Source organism: Chiloscyllium plagiosum, unplaced genomic scaffold, assembly GCF_037043375.1.
Source record: "Chiloscyllium plagiosum isolate Xiang-an unplaced genomic scaffold, Cpla_swu_hap1 HiC_scaffold_3, whole genome shotgun sequence".
NCBI lineage: Eukaryota > Metazoa > Chordata > Chondrichthyes > Orectolobiformes > Hemiscylliidae > Chiloscyllium > Chiloscyllium plagiosum.
This window is the reverse complement of record NW_028270141.1, coordinates 122,929,501-122,946,710: the sequence shown is the minus strand read 5'-3', so window position 1 is coordinate 122,946,710 and position 17,210 is coordinate 122,929,501. Positions and strand designations below refer to the sequence as shown.

At 51.8% G+C, this 17,210-nt stretch overlaps 10 non-coding genes across 10 annotated transcripts; all 10 read right to left on the bottom strand.

Moving 5' to 3' along the window:
- Positions 1 to 798: 798 nt before the first annotated feature.
- LOC148150752 (5S ribosomal RNA) lies at positions 799 to 917 on the bottom strand. Its single transcript, XR_015755361.1, has one exon. It is a non-coding gene; the product is annotated as a 5S ribosomal RNA (ribosomal RNA).
- A 1,546-nt stretch (positions 918 to 2,463) lies between these two features.
- On the bottom strand, positions 2,464 to 2,582 carry LOC148150751 (5S ribosomal RNA). Its single transcript, XR_015755765.1, has one exon. It is a non-coding gene; the product is annotated as a 5S ribosomal RNA (ribosomal RNA).
- A 1,549-nt stretch (positions 2,583 to 4,131) lies between these two features.
- Positions 4,132 to 4,250, bottom strand: LOC148150750 (5S ribosomal RNA). Its single transcript, XR_015755739.1, has one exon. It is a non-coding gene; the product is annotated as a 5S ribosomal RNA (ribosomal RNA).
- Positions 4,251 to 5,796: 1,546 nt separating this feature from the next.
- On the bottom strand, positions 5,797 to 5,915 carry LOC148150749 (5S ribosomal RNA). Its single transcript, XR_015755719.1, has one exon. It is a non-coding gene; the product is annotated as a 5S ribosomal RNA (ribosomal RNA).
- Positions 5,916 to 7,461: 1,546 nt separating this feature from the next.
- On the bottom strand, positions 7,462 to 7,580 carry LOC148150748 (5S ribosomal RNA). The gene has a single exon (XR_015755700.1). It is a non-coding gene; the product is annotated as a 5S ribosomal RNA (ribosomal RNA).
- A 1,549-nt stretch (positions 7,581 to 9,129) lies between these two features.
- On the bottom strand, positions 9,130 to 9,248 carry LOC148150747 (5S ribosomal RNA). The gene has a single exon (XR_015755833.1). It is a non-coding gene; the product is annotated as a 5S ribosomal RNA (ribosomal RNA).
- A 1,546-nt stretch (positions 9,249 to 10,794) lies between these two features.
- LOC148150746 (5S ribosomal RNA) lies at positions 10,795 to 10,913 on the bottom strand. Its single transcript, XR_015755683.1, has one exon. It is a non-coding gene; the product is annotated as a 5S ribosomal RNA (ribosomal RNA).
- A 1,549-nt stretch (positions 10,914 to 12,462) lies between these two features.
- LOC148150745 (5S ribosomal RNA) lies at positions 12,463 to 12,581 on the bottom strand. The gene has a single exon (XR_015756692.1). It is a non-coding gene; the product is annotated as a 5S ribosomal RNA (ribosomal RNA).
- Positions 12,582 to 14,130: 1,549 nt separating this feature from the next.
- On the bottom strand, positions 14,131 to 14,249 carry LOC148150744 (5S ribosomal RNA). Its single transcript, XR_015755657.1, has one exon. It is a non-coding gene; the product is annotated as a 5S ribosomal RNA (ribosomal RNA).
- A 1,546-nt stretch (positions 14,250 to 15,795) lies between these two features.
- LOC148150743 (5S ribosomal RNA) lies at positions 15,796 to 15,914 on the bottom strand. The gene has a single exon (XR_015755659.1). It is a non-coding gene; the product is annotated as a 5S ribosomal RNA (ribosomal RNA).
- Between the last annotated feature and the right edge of the window lie 1,296 nt (positions 15,915 to 17,210).

Here is a 17,210-nt window from a genome sequence, read left to right as displayed (position 1 = left end):
GGCCCTGGTGAGACCACACCTGGAGTACTGTGTGCAGTTCTGGTCTCCAAATTTGAGGAGAGACATTCTGGCTATTGAGGGAATGCAGCGTAGGTTCACGAGGTCAATTCCTGGAATGGCGGGATTACCTTACACTGAAAGACTGGAGCGACTGGGCTCGTGTACCCTTGAGTTTAGAAGACTGAGAGGGGATCTGGTTGAGACATATAAGATGATCAAAGGATTGGACACTCTGGCGGCAGGCAACATGTTTCCGCTGCGGGGTGAGTGCCGAAACAGAGGACACAGCTTAAAAATACGGGGTAGACCATTTAGGACAGAGATGAGGAGAAACTTCTTCACCCAGAGAGTGGTGGCTGTGTGGAATGCTCTGCCCCAGAGGGCAGTGGAGGCCCAGTCTCTGGATTCATTTAAGAAAGAGTTGGATAGAGCTCTCAAGGATAGTGGAATCAAGGGTTATGGAGATAAGGCAGGAACAGGATACTGATTAAGGATGATCAGCCATGATCATATTGAATGGTGGTGCAGGCTGGAAGGGCAGAATGGCCAACTCCTGCACCTATTGTCTATTGTCCGCCTTTCCTGACTGCCACCCGCAGACAGCGTGCAGCCCCAATCCCTTTCTTTCCGCCTTTCTTGCTGATTTTGGCAGCGCTCCGCTCTCCTCCCCTCCGTGTCTCGTGCCTGCAGGAGACTGATGCCAGGCACAGCAGCAGCAGCAAAAATAACCTGCCGCTCCATTGCCTGGCACAAGACAAGTGCAGAGGGGTGACTTGAGCAGCCACTGCTGGCGGAAAAAGCCTACTGCACCTGGTATTCCCAGGCGGTCTCCCATCCAAGTACTAACCAGGCCTGAGTCTGCTTAGCTTCCGAGATCAGACGAGATCGGGCGTTTTCAGACTAGTATGGCCGTAGGTGCTGGCCCCTGCCTTTTCTCCATACTTCAAGGCGTGCTGTCCAGCCACATTTTCTTTCTTGCTCTTTCTCTTTATCCCCTTTGGCTTTTTTTTCTCTTTTCTCTTTGCTCTTCCTCCTCCGTGCGTGCTTCCCTCCCTCCGTCCCTCCAGCTGCCTTTCAGCCAGCCCTTGCCCACCAGGCTCCTGTAGTCTCCCACATCCCCACACAGGCCAACTGCAAGCCCTCCCCCTGCTTCATAGGGCCGCAGCCTGCATTCTCTCATCCTTCCACACTCCTCCACCCCTCCATTTCGGAATGCCGGGCACTGACCAGTGGGGTACTGCACGGATCAGTACTGGGACCGCAGCTTTTTACAATCTATCTTCAGGATATACAAGATGGTATTAGCAATAACATTCGCAAATTTCATCAGCTGGGTGGCAGGGTGAAATGTGATGAGGATCTTAGGAGATTACAGGGTGACCTGGACAAGTTAGGTGAGTGCTCAGATGCATGGCAGATGCACTTTCACGTGGATAAATGGATCCTTATCCACTTTGGTGGCAAGAACAGGAAGGCAGATTACCACCTAAGTGGAATCAATTTAGGTAAAGGGGCAGTACAGAGAGATCTGGGGGTTCTTGTACACCACTCAATGAAGGTAAGCATGCAGGTACAGCAGGTAGTGAAGAAGGCTAATAGCATGCTGGCCTTCATAACAAGAGGGATTGAGTATAGAAGCAAAGAGGTCCTTCTGCAGCTGTACAGGGCCCTGGTGAGACCACACCTGGAGTACTGTGTGCAGTTCTGGTCTCCAAATTTGAGGAGAGACATTCTGGCTATTGAGGGAATGCAGCGTAGGTTCACGAGGTCAATTCCTGGAATGGCGGGATTACCTTACACTGAAAGACTGGAGCGACTGGGCTTGTGTACCCTTGAGTTTAGAAGACTGAGAGGGGATCTGGTTGAGACATATAAGATGATCAAAGGATTGGACACTCTGGCGGCAGGCAACATGTTTCCGCTGCGGGGTGAGTGCCGAAACAGAGGACACAGCTTAAAAATACGGGGTAGACCATTTAGGACAGAGATGAGGAGAAACTTCTTCACCCAGAGAGTGGTGGCTGTGTGGAATGCTCTGCCCCAGAGGGCAGTGGAGGCCCAGTCTCTGGATTCATTTAAGAAAGAGTTGGATAGAGCTCTCAAGGATAGTGGAATCAAGGGTTATGGAGATAAGGCAGGAACAGGATACTGATTAAGGATGATCAGCCATGATCATATTGAATGGTGGTGCAGGCTGGAAGGGCAGAATGGCCAACTCCTGCACCTATTGTCTATTGTCCGCCTTTCCTGACTGCCACCCGCAGACAGCGTGCAGCCCCAATCCCTTTCTTTCCGCCTTTCTTGCTGATTTTGGCAGCGCTCCGCTCTCCTCCCCTCCGTGTCTCGTGCCTGCAGGAGACTGATGCCAGGCACAGCAGCAGCAGCAAAAATAACCTGCCGCTCCATTGCCTGGCACAAGACAAGTGCAGAGGGGTGACTTGAGCAGCCACTGCTGGCGGAAAAAGCCTACTGCACCTGGTATTCCCAGGCGGTCTCCCATCCAAGTACTAACCAGGCCTGAGTCTGCTTAGCTTCCGAGATCAGACGAGATCGGGCGTTTTCAGACTAGTATGGCCGTAGGCGCTGGCCCCTGCCTTTTCTCCCTACTTCAAGGCGTGCTGGCCAGCCACATTTTCTTTCTTGCTCTTTCTCTTTATCCCCTTTGGCTTTTTTTTCTCTTTTCTCTTTGCTCTTCCTCCTCCGTGCGTGCTTCCCTCCCTCCGTCCCTCCAGCTGCCTTTCAGCCAGCCCTTGCCCACCAGGCTCCTGTAGTCTCCCACATCCCCACACAGGCCAACTGCAAGCCCTCCCCCTGCTTCATAGGGCCGCAGCCTGCATTCTCTCATCCTTCCACACTCCTCCACCCCTCCATTTCGGAATGCCGGGCACTGACCAGTGGGGTACTGCACGGATCAGTACTGGGACCGCAGCTTTTTACAATCTATCTTCAGGATATACAAGATGGTATTAGCAATAACATTCGCAAATTTCATCAGCTGGGTGGCAGGGTGAAATGTGATGAGGATCTTAGGAGATTACAGGGTGACCTGGACAAGTTAGGTGAGTGCTCAGATGCATGGCAGATGCACTTTCACGTGGATAAATGGATCCTTATCCACTTTGGTGGCAAGAACAGGAAGGCAGATTACCACCTAAGTGGAATCAATTTAGGTAAAGGGGCAGTACAGAGAGATCTGGGGGTTCTTGTACACCACTCAATGAAGGTAAGCATGCAGGTACAGCAGGTAGTGAAGAAGGCTAATAGCATGCTGGCCTTCATAACAAGAGGGATTGAGTATAGAAGCAAAGAGGTCCTTCTGCAGCTGTACAGGGCCCTGGTGAGACCACACCTGGAGTACTGTGTGCAGTTCTGGTCTCCAAATTTGAGGAGAGACATTCTGGCTATTGAGGGAATGCAGCGTAGGTTCACGAGGTCAATTCCTGGAATGGCGGGATTACCTTACACTGAAAGACTGGAGCGACTGGGCTTGTGTACCCTTGAGTTTAGAAGACTGAGAGGGGATCTGGTTGAGACATATAAGATGATCAAAGGATTGGACACTCTGGCGGCAGGCAACATGTTTCCGCTGCGGGGTGAGTGCCGAAACAGAGGACACAGCTTAAAAATACGGGGTAGACCATTTAGGACAGAGATGAGGAGAAACTTCTTCACCCAGAGAGTGGTGGCTGTGTGGAATGCTCTGCCCCAGAGGGCAGTGGAGGCCCAGTCTCTGGATTCATTTAAGAAAGAGTTGGATAGAGCTCTCAAGGATAGTGGAATCAAGGGTTATGGAGATAAGGCAGGAACAGGATACTGATTAAGGATGATCAGCCATGATCATATTGAATGGTGGTGCAGGCTGGAAGGGCAGAATGGCCAACTCCTGCACCTATTGTCTATTGTCCGCCTTTCCTGACTGCCACCCGCAGACAGCGTGCAGCCCCAATCCCTTTCTTTCCGCCTTTCTTGCTGATTTTGGCAGCGCTCCGCTCTCCTCCCCTCCGTGTCTCGTGCCTGCAGGAGACTGATGCCAGGCACAGCAGCAGCAGCAGCAAAAATAACCTGCCGCTCCATTGCCTGGCACAAGACAAGTGCAGAGGGGTGACTTGAGCAGCCACTGCTGGCGGAAAAAGCCTACTGCACCTGGTATTCCCAGGCGGTCTCCCATCCAAGTACTAACCAGGCCTGAGTCTGCTTAGCTTCCGAGATCAGACGAGATCGGGCGTTTTCAGACTAGTATGGCCGTAGGCGCTGGCCCCTGCCTTTTCTCCCTACTTCAAGGCGTGCTGGCCAGCCACATTTTCTTTCTTGCTCTTTCTCTTTATCCCCTTTGGCTTTTTTTTCTCTTTTCTCTTTGCTCTTCCTCCTCCGTGCGTGCTTCCCTCCCTCCGTCCCTCCAGCTGCCTTTCAGCCAGCCCTTGCCCACCAGGCTCCTGTAGTCTCCCACATCCCCACACAGGCCAACTGCAAGCCCTCCCCCTGCTTCATAGGGCCGCAGCCTGCATTCTCTCATCCTTCCACACTCCTCCACCCCTCCATTTCGGAATGCCGGGCACTGACCAGTGGGGTACTGCACGGATCAGTACTGGGACCGCAGCTTTTTACAATCTATCTTCAGGATATACAAGATGGTATTAGCAATAACATTCGCAAATTTCATCAGCTGGGTGGCAGGGTGAAATGTGATGAGGATCTTAGGAGATTACAGGGTGACCTGGACAAGTTAGGTGAGTGCTCAGATGCATGGCAGATGCACTTTCACGTGGATAAATGGATCCTTATCCACTTTGGTGGCAAGAACAGGAAGGCAGATTACCACCTAAGTGGAATCAATTTAGGTAAAGGGGCAGTACAGAGAGATCTGGGGGTTCTTGTACACCACTCAATGAAGGTAAGCATGCAGGTACAGCAGGTAGTGAAGAAGGCTAATAGCATGCTGGCCTTCATAACAAGAGGGATTGAGTATAGAAGCAAAGAGGTCCTTCTGCAGCTGTACAGGGCCCTGGTGAGACCACACCTGGAGTACTGTGTGCAGTTCTGGTCTCCAAATTTGAGGAGAGACATTCTGGCTATTGAGGGAATGCAGCGTAGGTTCACGAGGTCAATTCCTGGAATGGCGGGATTACCTTACACTGAAAGACTGGAGCGACTGGGCTTGTGTACCCTTGAGTTTAGAAGACTGAGAGGGGATCTGGTTGAGACATATAAGATGATCAAAGGATTGGACACTCTGGCGGCAGGCAACATGTTTCCGCTGCGGGGTGAGTGCCGAAACAGAGGACACAGCTTAAAAATACGGGGTAGACCATTTAGGACAGAGATGAGGAGAAACTTCTTCACCCAGAGAGTGGTGGCTGTGTGGAATGCTCTGCCCCAGAGGGCAGTGGAGGCCCAGTCTCTGGATTCATTTAAGAAAGAGTTGGATAGAGCTCTCAAGGATAGTGGAATCAAGGGTTATGGAGATAAGGCAGGAACAGGATACTGATTAAGGATGATCAGCCATGATCATATTGAATGGTGGTGCAGGCTGGAAGGGCAGAATGGCCAACTCCTGCACCTATTGTCTATTGTCCGCCTTTCCTGACTGCCACCCGCAGACAGCGTGCAGCCCCAATCCCTTTCTTTCCGCCTTTCTTGCTGATTTTGGCAGCGCTCCGCTCTCCTCCCCTCCGTGTCTCGTGCCTGCAGGAGACTGATGCCAGGCACAGCAGCAGCAGCAAAAATAACCTGCCGCTCCATTGCCTGGCACAAGACAAGTGCAGAGGGGTGACTTGAGCAGCCACTGCTGGCGGAAAAAGCCTACTGCACCTGGTATTCCCAGGCGGTCTCCCATCCAAGTACTAACCAGGCCTGAGTCTGCTTAGCTTCCGAGATCAGACGAGATCGGGCGTTTTCAGACTAGTATGGCCGTAGGCGCTGGCCCCTGCCTTTTCTCCCTACTTCAAGGCGTGCTGGCCAGCCACATTTTCTTTCTTGCTCTTTCTCTTTATCCCCTTTGGCTTTTTTTTCTCTTTTCTCTTTGCTCTTCCTCCTCCGTGCGTGCTTCCCTCCCTCCGTCCCTCCAGCTGCCTTTCAGCCAGCCCTTGCCCACCAGGCTCCTGTAGTCTCCCACATCCCCACACAGGCCAACTGCAAGCCCTCCCCCTGCTTCATAGGGCCGCAGCCTGCATTCTCTCATCCTTCCACACTCCTCCACCCCTCCATTTCGGAATGCCAGGCACTGACCAGTGGGGTACCGCACCGATCAGTACTGGGACCGCAGCTTTTTACAATCTATCTTCAGGATATACAAGATGGTATTAGCAATAACATTCGCAAATTTCATCAGCTGGGTGGCAGGGTGAAATGTGATGAGGATCTTAGGAGATTACAGGGTGACCTGGACAAGTTAGGTGAGTGCTCAGATGCATGGCAGATGCACTTTCACGTGGATAAATGGATCCTTATCCACTTTGGTGGCAAGAACAGGAAGGCAGATTACCACCTAAGTGGAATCAATTTAGGTAAAGGGGCAGTACAGAGAGATCTGGGGGTTCTTGTACACCACTCAATGAAGGTAAGCATGCAGGTACAGCAGGTAGTGAAGAAGGCTAATAGCATGCTGGCCTTCATAACAAGAGGGATTGAGTATAGAAGCAAAGAGGTCCTTCTGCAGCTGTACAGGGCCCTGGTGAGACCACACCTGGAGTACTGTGTGCAGTTCTGGTCTCCAAATTTGAGGAGAGACATTCTGGCTATTGAGGGAATGCAGCGTAGGTTCACGCGGTCAATTCCTGGAATGGCGGGATTACCTTACACTGAAAGACTGGAGCGACTGGGCTTGTGTACCCTTGAGTTTAGAAGACTGAGAGGGGATCTGGTTGAGACATATAAGATGATCAAAGGATTGGACACTCTGGCGGCAGGCAACATGTTTCCGCTGCGGGGTGAGTGCCGAAACAGAGGACACAGCTTAAAAATACGGGGTAGACCATTTAGGACAGAGATGAGGAGAAACTTCTTCACCCAGAGAGTGGTGGCTGTGTGGAATGCTCTGCCCCAGAGGGCAGTGGAGGCCCAGTCTCTGGATTCATTTAAGAAAGAGTTGGATAGAGCTCTCAAGGATAGTGGAATCAAGGGTTATGGAGATAAGGCAGGAACAGGATACTGATTAAGGATGATCAGCCATGATCATATTGAATGGTGGTGCAGGCTGGAAGGGCAGAATGGCCAACTCCTGCACCTATTGTCTATTGTCCGCCTTTCCTGACTGCCACCCGCAGACAGCGTGCAGCCCCAATCCCTTTCTTTCCGCCTTTCTTGCTGATTTTGGCAGCGCTCCGCTCTCCTCCCCTCCGTGTCTCGTGCCTGCAGGAGACTGATGCCAGGCACAGCAGCAGCAGCAAAAATAACCTGCCGCTCCATTGCCTGGCACAAGACAAGTGCAGAGGGGTGACTTGAGCAGCCACTGCTGGCGGAAAAAGCCTACTGCACCTGGTATTCCCAGGCGGTCTCCCATCCAAGTACTAACCAGGCCTGAGTCTGCTTAGCTTCCGAGATCAGACGAGATCGGGCGTTTTCAGACTAGTATGGCCGTAGGCGCTGGCCCCTGCCTTTTCTCCCTACTTCAAGGCGTGCTGGCCAGCCACATTTTCTTTCTTGCTCTTTCTCTTTATCCCCTTTGGCTTTTTTTTCTCTTTTCTCTTTGCTCTTCCTCCTCCGTGCGTGCTTCCCTCCCTCCGTCCCTCCAGCTGCATTTCAGCCAGCCCTTGCCCACCAGGCTCCTGTAGTCTCCCACATCCCCACACAGGCCAACTGCAAGCCCTCCCCCTGCTTCATAGGGCCGCAGCCTGCATTCTCTCATCCTTCCACACTCCTCCACCCCTCCATTTCGGAATGCCGGGCACTGACCAGTGGGGTACCGCACGGATCAGTACTGGGACCGCAGCTTTTTACAATCTATCTTCAGGATATACAAGATGGTATTAGCAATAACATTCGCAAATTTCATCAGCTGGGTGGCAGGGTGAAATGTGATGAGGATGTCAGGAGATTACAGGGTGACCTGGACAAGTTAGGTGAGTGCTCAGATGCATGGCAGATGCACTTTCACGTGGATAAATGGATCCTTATCCACTTTGGTGGCAAGAACAGGAAGGCAGATTACCACCTAAGTGGAATCAATTTAGGTAAAGGGGCAGTACAGAGAGATCTGGGGGTTCTTGTACACCACTCAATGAAGGTAAGCATGCAGGTACAGCAGGTAGTGAAGAAGGCTAATAGCATGCTGGCCTTCATAACAAGAGGGATTGAGTATAGAAGCAAAGAGGTCCTTCTGCAGCTGTACAGGGCCCTGGTGAGACCACACCTGGAGTACTGTGTGCAGTTCTGGTCTCCAAATTTGAGGAGAGACATTCTGGCTATTGAGGGAATGCAGCGTAGGTTCCCGAGGTCAATTCCTGGAATGGCGGGATTACCTTACACTGAAAGACTGGAGCGACTGGGCTTGTGTACCCTTGAGTTTAGAAGACTGAGAGGGGATCTGGTTGAGACATATAAGATGATCAAAGGATTGGACACTCTGGCGGCAGGCAACATGTTTCCGCTGCGGGGTGAGTGCCGAAACAGAGGACACAGCTTAAAAATACGGGGTAGACCATTTAGGACAGAGATGAGGAGAAACTTCTTCACCCAGAGAGTGGTGGCTGTGTGGAATGCTCTGCCCCAGAGGGCAGTGGAGGCCCAGTCTCTGGATTCATTTAAGAAAGAGTTGGATAGAGCTCTCAAGGATAGTGGAATCAAGGGTTATGGAGATAAGGCAGGAACAGGATACTGATTAAGGATGATCAGCCATGATCATATTGAATGGTGGTGCAGGCTGGAAGGGCAGAATGGCCAACTCCTGCACCTATTGTCTATTGTCCGCCTTTCCTGACTGCCACCCGCAGACAGCGTGCAGCCCCAATCCCTTTCTTTCCGCCTTTCTTGCTGATTTTGGCAGCGCTCCGCTCTCCTCCCCTCCGTGTCTCGTGCCTGCAGGAGACTGATGCCAGGCACAGCAGCAGCAGCAGCAAAAATAACCTGCCGCTCCATTGCCTGGCACAAGACAAGTGCAGAGGGGTGACTTGAGCAGCCACTGCTGGCGGAAAAAGCCTACTGCACCTGGTATTCCCAGGCGGTCTCCCATCCAAGTACTAACCAGGCCTGAGTCTACTTAGCTTCCGAGATCAGACGAGATCGGGCGTTTTCAGACTAGCATGGCCGTAGGCGCTGGCCCCTGCCTTTTCTCCCTACTTCAAGGCGTGCTGGCCAGCCACATTTTCTTTCTTGCTCTTTCTCTTTATCCCCTTTGGCTTTTTTTTCTCTTTTCTCTTTGCTCTTCCTCCTCCGTGCGTGCTTCCCTCCCTCCGTCCCTCCAGCTGCCTTTCAGCCAGCCCTTGCCCACCAGGCTCCTGTAGTCTCCCACATCCCCACACAGGCCAACTGCATGCCCTCCCCCTGCTTCATAGGGCCGCAGCCTGCATTCTCTCATCCTTCCACACTCCTCCACCCCTCCATTTCGGAATGCCGGGCACTGACCAGTGGGGTACCGCACGGATCAGTACTGGGACCGCAGCTTTTTACAATCTATCTTCAGGATATACAAGATGGTATTAGCAATAACATTCGCAAATTTCATCAGCTGGGTGGCAGGGTGAAATGTGATGAGGATGTTAGGAGATTACAGGGTGACCTGGACAAGTTAGGTGAGTGCTCAGATGCATGGCAGATGCACTTTCACGTGGATAAATGGATCCTTATCCACTTTGGTGGCAAGAACAGGAAGGCAGATTACCACCTAAGTGGAATCAATTTAGGTAAAGGGGCAGTACAGAGAGATCTGGGGGTTCTTGTACACCACTCAATGAAGGTAAGCATGCAGGTACAGCAGGTAGTGAAGAAGGCTAATAGCATGCTGGCCTTCATAACAAGAGGGATTGAGTATAGAAGCAAAGAGGTCCTTCTGCAGCTGTACAGGGCCCTGGTGAGACCACACCTGGAGTACTGTGTGCAGTTCTGGTCTCCAAATTTGAGGAGAGACATTCTGGCTATTGAGGGAATGCAGCGTAGGTTCACGAGGTCAATTCCTGGAATGGCGGGATTACCTTACACTGAAAGACTGGAGCGACTGGGCTTGTGTACCCTTGAGTTTAGAAGACTGAGAGGGGATCTGGTTGAGACATATAAGATGATCAAAGGATTGGACACTCTGGCGGCAGGCAACATGTTTCCGCTGCGGGGTGAGTGCCGAAACAGAGGACACAGCTTAAAAATACGGGGTAGACCATTTAGGACAGAGATGAGGAGAAACTTCTTCACCCAGAGAGTGGTGGCTGTGTGGAATGCTCTGCCCCAGAGGGCAGTGGAGGCCCAGTCTCTGGATTCATTTAAGAAAGAGTTGGATAGAGCTCTCAAGGATAGTGGAATCAAGGGTTATGGAGATAAGGCAGGAACAGGATACTGATTAAGGATGATCAGCCATGATCATATTGAATGGTGGTGCAGGCTGGAAGGGCAGAATGGCCAACTCCTGCACCTATTGTCTATTGTCCGCCTTTCCTGACTGCCACCCGCAGACAGCGTGCAGCCCCAATCCCTTTCTTTCCGCCTTTCTTGCTGATTTTGGCAGCGCTCCGCTCTCCTCCCCTCCGTGTCTCGTGCCTGCAGGAGACTGATGCCAGGCACAGCAGCAGCAGCAAAAATAACCTGCCGCTCCATTGCCTGGCACAAGACAAGTGCAGAGGGGTGACTTGAGCAGCCACTGCTGGCGGAAAAAGCCTACTGCACCTGGTATTCCCAGGCGGTCTCCCATCCAAGTACTAACCAGGCCTGAGTCTGCTTAGCTTCCGAGATCAGACGAGATCGGGCGTTTTCAGACTAGTATGGCCGTAGGCGCTGGCCCCTGCCTTTTCTCCCTACTTCAAGGCGTGCTGGCCAGCCACATTTTCTTTCTTGCTCTTTCTCTTTATCCCCTTTGGCTTTTTTTTCTCTTTTCTCTTTGCTCTTCCTCCTCCGTGCGTGCTTCCCTCCCTCCGTCCCTCCAGCTGCCTTTCAGCCAGCCCTTGCCCACCAGGCTCCTGTAGTCTCCCACATCCCCACACAGGCCAACTGCAAGCCCTCCCCCTGCTTCATAGGGCCGCAGCCTGCATTCTCTCATCCTTCCACACTCCTCCACCCCTCCATTTCGGAATGCCGGGCACTGACCAGTGGGGTACCGCACGGATCAGTACTGGGACCGCAGCTTTTTACAATCTATCTTCAGGATATACAAGATGGTATTAGCAATAACATTCGCAAATTTCATCAGCTGGGTGGCAGGGTGAAATGTGATGAGGATCTTAGGAGATTACAGGGTGACCTGGACAAGTTAGGTGAGTGCTCAGATGCATGGCAGATGCACTTTCACGTGGATAAATGGATCCTTATCCACTTTGGTGGCAAGAACAGGAAGGCAGATTACCACCTAAGTGGAATCAATTTAGGTAAAGGGGCAGTACAGAGAGATCTGGGGGTTCTTGTACACCACTCAATGAAGGTAAGCATGCAGGTACAGCAGGTAGTGAAGAAGGCTAATAGCATGCTGGCCTTCATAACAAGAGGGATTGAGTATAGAAGCAAAGAGGTCCTTCTGCAGCTGTACAGGGCCCTGGTGAGACCACACCTGGAGTACTGTGTGCAGTTCTGGTCTCCAAATTTGAGGAGAGACATTCTGGCTATTGAGGGAATGCAGCGTAGGTTCACGAGGTCAATTCCTGGAATGGCGGGATTACCTTACACTGAAAGACTGGAGCGACTGGGCTTGTGTACCCTTGAGTTTAGAAGACTGAGAGGGGATCTGGTTGAGACATATAAGATGATCAAAGGATTGGACACTCTGGCGGCAGGCAACATGTTTCCGCTGCGGGGTGAGTGCCGAAACAGAGGACACAGCTTAAAAATACGGGGTAGACCATTTAGGACAGAGATGAGGAGAAACTTCTTCACCCAGAGAGTGGTGGCTGTGTGGAATGCTCTGCCCCAGAGGGCAGTGGAGGCCCAGTCTCTGGATTCATTTAAGAAAGAGTTGGATAGAGCTCTCAAGGATAGTGGAATCAAGGGTTATGGAGATAAGGCAGGAACAGGATACTGATTAAGGATGATCAGCCATGATCATATTGAATGGTGGTGCAGGCTGGAAGGGCAGAATGGCCAACTCCTGCACCTATTGTCTATTGTCCGCCTTTCCTGACTGCCACCCGCAGACAGCGTGCAGCCCCAATCCCTTTCTTTCCGCCTTTCTTGCTGATTTTGGCAGCGCTCCGCTCTCCTCCCCTCCGTGTCTCGTGCCTGCAGGAGACTGATGCCAGGCACAGCAGCAGCAGCAGCAAAAATAACCTGCCGCTCCATTGCCTGGCACAAGACAAGTGCAGAGGGGTGACTTGAGCAGCCACTGCTGGCGGAAAAAGCCTACTGCACCTGGTATTCCCAGGCGGTCTCCCATCCAAGTACTAACCAGGCCTGAGTCTGCTTAGCTACCGAGATCAGACGAGATCGGGCGTTTTCAGACTAGTATGGCCGTAGGCGCTGGCCCCTGCCTTTTCTCCCTACTTCAAGGCGTGCTGGCCAGCCACATTTTCTTTCTTGCTCTTTCTCTTTATCCCCTTTGGCTTTTTTTTCTCTTTTCTCTTTGCTCTTCCTCCTCCGTGCGTGCTTCCCTCCCTCCGTCCCTCCAGCTGCCTTTCAGCCAGCCCTTGCCCACCAGGCTCCTGTAGTCTCCCACATCCCCACACAGGCCAACTGCAAGCCCTCCCCCTGCTTCATAGGGCCGCAGCCTGCATTCTCTCATCCTTCCACACTCCTCCACCCCTCCATTTCGGAATGCCGGGCACTGACCAGTGGGGTACCGCACGGATCAGTACTGGGACCGCAGCTTTTTACAATCTATCTTCAGGATATACAAGATGGTATTAGCAATAACATTCGCAAATTTCATCAGCTGGGTGGCAGGGTGAAATGTGATGAGGATCTTAGGAGATTACAGGGTGACCTGGACAAGTTAGGTGAGTGCTCAGATGCATGGCAGATGCACTTTCACGTGGATAAATGGATCCTTATCCACTTTGGTGGCAAGAACAGGAAGGCAGATTACCACCTAAGTGGAATCAATTTAGGTAAAGGGGCAGTACAGAGAGATCTGGGGGTTCTTGTACACCACTCAATGAAGGTAAGCATGCAGGTACAGCAGGTAGTGAAGAAGGCTAATAGCATGCTGGCCTTCATAACAAGAGGGATTGAGTATAGAAGCAAAGAGGTCCTTCTGCAGCTGTACAGGGCCCTGGTGAGACCACACCTGGAGTACTGTGTGCAGTTCTGGTCTCCAAATTTGAGGAGAGACATTCTGGCTATTGAGGGAATGCAGCGTAGGTTCACGAGGTCAATTCCTGGAATGGCGGGATTACCTTACACTGAAAGACTGGAGCGACTGGGCTTGTGTACCCTTGAGTTTAGAAGACTGAGAGGGGATCTGGTTGAGACATATAAGATGATCAAAGGATTGGACACTCTGGCGGCAGGCAACATGTTTCCGCTGCGGGGTGAGTGCCGAAACAGAGGACACAGCTTAAAAATACGGGGTAGACCATTTAGGACAGAGATGAGGAGAAACTTCTTCACCCAGAGAGTGGTGGCTGTGTGGAATGCTCTGCCCCAGAGGGCAGTGGAGGCCCAGTCTCTGGATTCATTTAAGAAAGAGTTGGATAGAGCTCTCAAGGATAGTGGAATCAAGGGTTATGGAGATAAGGCAGGAACAGGATACTGATTAAGGATGATCAGCCATGATCATATTGAATGGTGGTGCAGGCTGGAAGGGCAGAATGGCCAACTCCTGCACCTATTGTCTATTGTCCGCCTTTCCTGACTGCCACCCGCAGACAGCGTGCAGCCCCAATCCCTTTCTTTCCGCCTTTCTTGCTGATTTTGGCAGCGCTCCGCTCTCCTCCCCTCCGTGTCTCGTGCCTGCAGGAGACTGATGCCAGGCACAGCAGCAGCAGCAGCAAAAATAACCTGCCGCTCCATTGCCTGGCACAAGACAAGTGCAGAGGGGTGACTTGAGCAGCCACTGCTGGCGGAAAAAGCCTACTGCACCGGGTATTCCCAGGCGGTCTCCCATCCAAGTACTAACCAGGCCTGAGTCTACTTAGCTTCCGAGATCAGACGAGATCGGGCGTTTTCAGACTAGTATGGCCGTAGGCGCTGGCCCCTGCCTTTTCTCCCTACTTCAAGGCGTGCTGGCCAGCCACATTTTCTTTCTTGCTCTTTCTCTTTATCCCCTTTGGCTTTTTTTTCTCTTTTCTCTTTGCTCTTCCTCCTCCGTGCGTGCTTCCCTCCCTCCGTCCCTCCAGCTGCCTTTCAGCCAGCCCTTGCCCACCAGGCTCCTGTAGTCTCCCACATCCCCACACAGGCCAACTGCAAGCCCTCCCCCTGCTTCATAGGGCCGCAGCCTGCATTCTCTCATCCTTCCACACTCCTCCACCCCTCCATTTCGGAATGCCGGGCACTGACCAGTGGGGTACCGCACGGATCAGTACTGGGACCGCAGCTTTTTACAATCTATCTTCAGGATATACAAGATGGTATTAGCAATAACATTCGCAAATTTCATCAGCTGGGTGGCAGGGTGAAATGTGATGAGGATCTTAGGAGATTACAGGGTGACCTGGACAAGTTAGGTGAGTGCTCAGATGCATGGCAGATGCACTTTCACGTGGATAAATGGATCCTTATCCACTTTGGTGGCAAGAACAGGAAGGCAGATTACCACCTAAGTGGAATCAATTTAGGTAAAGGGGCAGTACAGAGAGATCTGGGGGTTCTTGTACACCACTCAATGAAGGTAAGCATGCAGGTACAGCAGGTAGTGAAGAAGGCTAATAGCATGCTGGCCTTCATAACAAGAGGGATTGAGTATAGAAGCAAAGAGGTCCTTCTGCAGCTGTACAGGGCCCTGGTGAGACCACACCTGGAGTACTGTGTGCAGTTCTGGTCTCCAAATTTGAGGAGAGACATTCTGGCTATTGAGGGAATGCAGCGTAGGTTCACGAGGTCAATTCCTGGAATGGCGGGATTACCTTACACTGAAAGACTGGAGCGACTGGGCTTGTGTACCCTTGAGTTTAGAAGACTGAGAGGGGATCTGGTTGAGACATATAAGATGATCAAAGGATTGGACACTCTGGCGGCAGGCAACATGTTTCCGCTGCGGGGTGAGTGCCGAAACAGAGGACACAGCTTAAAAATACGGGGTAGACCATTTAGGACAGAGATGAGGAGAAACTTCTTCACCCAGAGAGTGGTGGCTGTGTGGAATGCTCTGCCCCAGAGGGCAGTGGAGGCCCAGTCTCTGGATTCATTTAAGAAAGAGTTGGATAGAGCTCTCAAGGATAGTGGAATCAAGGGTTATGGAGATAAGGCAGGAACAGGATACTGATTAAGGATGATCAGCCATGATCATATTGAATGGTGGTGCAGGCTGGAAGGGCAGAATGGCCAACTCCTGCACCTATTGTCTATTGTCCGCCTTTCCTGACTGCCACCCGCAGACAGCGTGCAGCCCCAATCCCTTTCTTTCCGCCTTTCTTGCTGATTTTGGCAGCGCTCCGCTCTCCTCCCCTCCGTGTCTCGTGCCTGCAGGAGACTGATGCCAGGCACAGCAGCAGCAGCAAAAATAACCTGCCGCTCCATTGCCTGGCACAAGACAAGTGCAGAGGGGTGACTTGAGCAGCCACTGCTGGCGGAAAAAGCCTACTGCACCTGGTATTCCCAGGCGGTCTCCCATCCAAGTACTAACCAGGCCTGAGTCTGCTTAGCTTCCGAGATCAGACGAGATCGGGCGTTTTCAGACTAGTATGGCCGTAGGCGCTGGCCCCTGCCTTTTCTCCCTACTTCAAGGCGTGCTGGCCAGCCACATTTTCTTTCTTGCTCTTTCTCTTTATCCCCTTTGGCTTTTTTTTCTCTTTTCTCTTTGCTCTTCCTCCTCCGTGCGTGCTTCCCTCCCTCCGTCCCTCCAGCTGCCTTTCAGCCAGCCCTTGCCCACCAGGCTCCTGTCGTCTCCCACATCCCCACACAGGCCAACTGCAAGCCCTCCCCCTGCTTCATAGGGCCGCAGCCTGCATTCTCTCATCCTTCCACACTCCTCCACCCCTCCATTTCGGAATGCCGGGCACTGACCAGTGGGGTACCGCACGGATCAGTACTGGGACCGCAGCTTTTTACAATCTATCTTCAGGATATACAAGATGGTATTAGCAATAACATTCGCAAATTTCATCAGCTGGGTGGCAGGGTGAAATGTGATGAGGATCTTAGGAGATTACAGGGTGACCTGGACAAGTTAGGTGAGTGCTCAGATGCATGGCAGATGCACTTTCACGTGGATAAATGGATCCTTATCCACTTTGGTGGCAAGAACAGGAAGGCAGATTACCACCTAAGTGGAATCAATTTAGGTAAAGGGGCAGTACAGAGAGATCTGGGGGTTCTTGTACACCACTCAATGAAGGTAAGCATGCAGGTACAGCAGGTAGTGAAGAAGGCTAATAGCATGCTGGCCTTCATAACAAGAGGGATTGAGTATAGAAGCAAAGAGGTCCTTCTGCAGCTGTACAGGGCCCTGGTGAGACCACACCTGGAGTACTGTGTGCAGTTCTGGTCTCCAAATTTGAGGAGAGACATTCTGGCTATTGAGGGAATGCAGCGTAGGTTCACGAGGTCAATTCCTGGAATGGCGGGATTACCTTACACTGAAAGACTGGAGCGACTGGGCTTGTGTACCCTTGAGTTTAGAAGACTGAGAGGGGATCTGGTTGAGACATATAAGATGATCAAAGGATTGGACACTCTGGCGGCAGGCAACATGTTTCCGCTGCGGGGTGAGTGCCGAAACAGAGGACACAGCTTAAAAATACGGGGTAGACCATTTAGGACAGAGATGAGGAGAAACTTCTTCACCCAGAGAGTGGTGGCTGTGTGGAATGCTCTGCCCCAGAGGGCAGTGGAGGCCCAGTCTCTGGATTCATTTAAGAAAGAGTTGGATAGAGCTCTCAAGGATAGTGGAATCAAGGGTTATGGAGATAAGGCAGGAACAGGATACTGATTAAGGATGATCAGCCATGATCATATTGAATGGTGGTGCAGGCTGGAAGGGCAGAATGGCC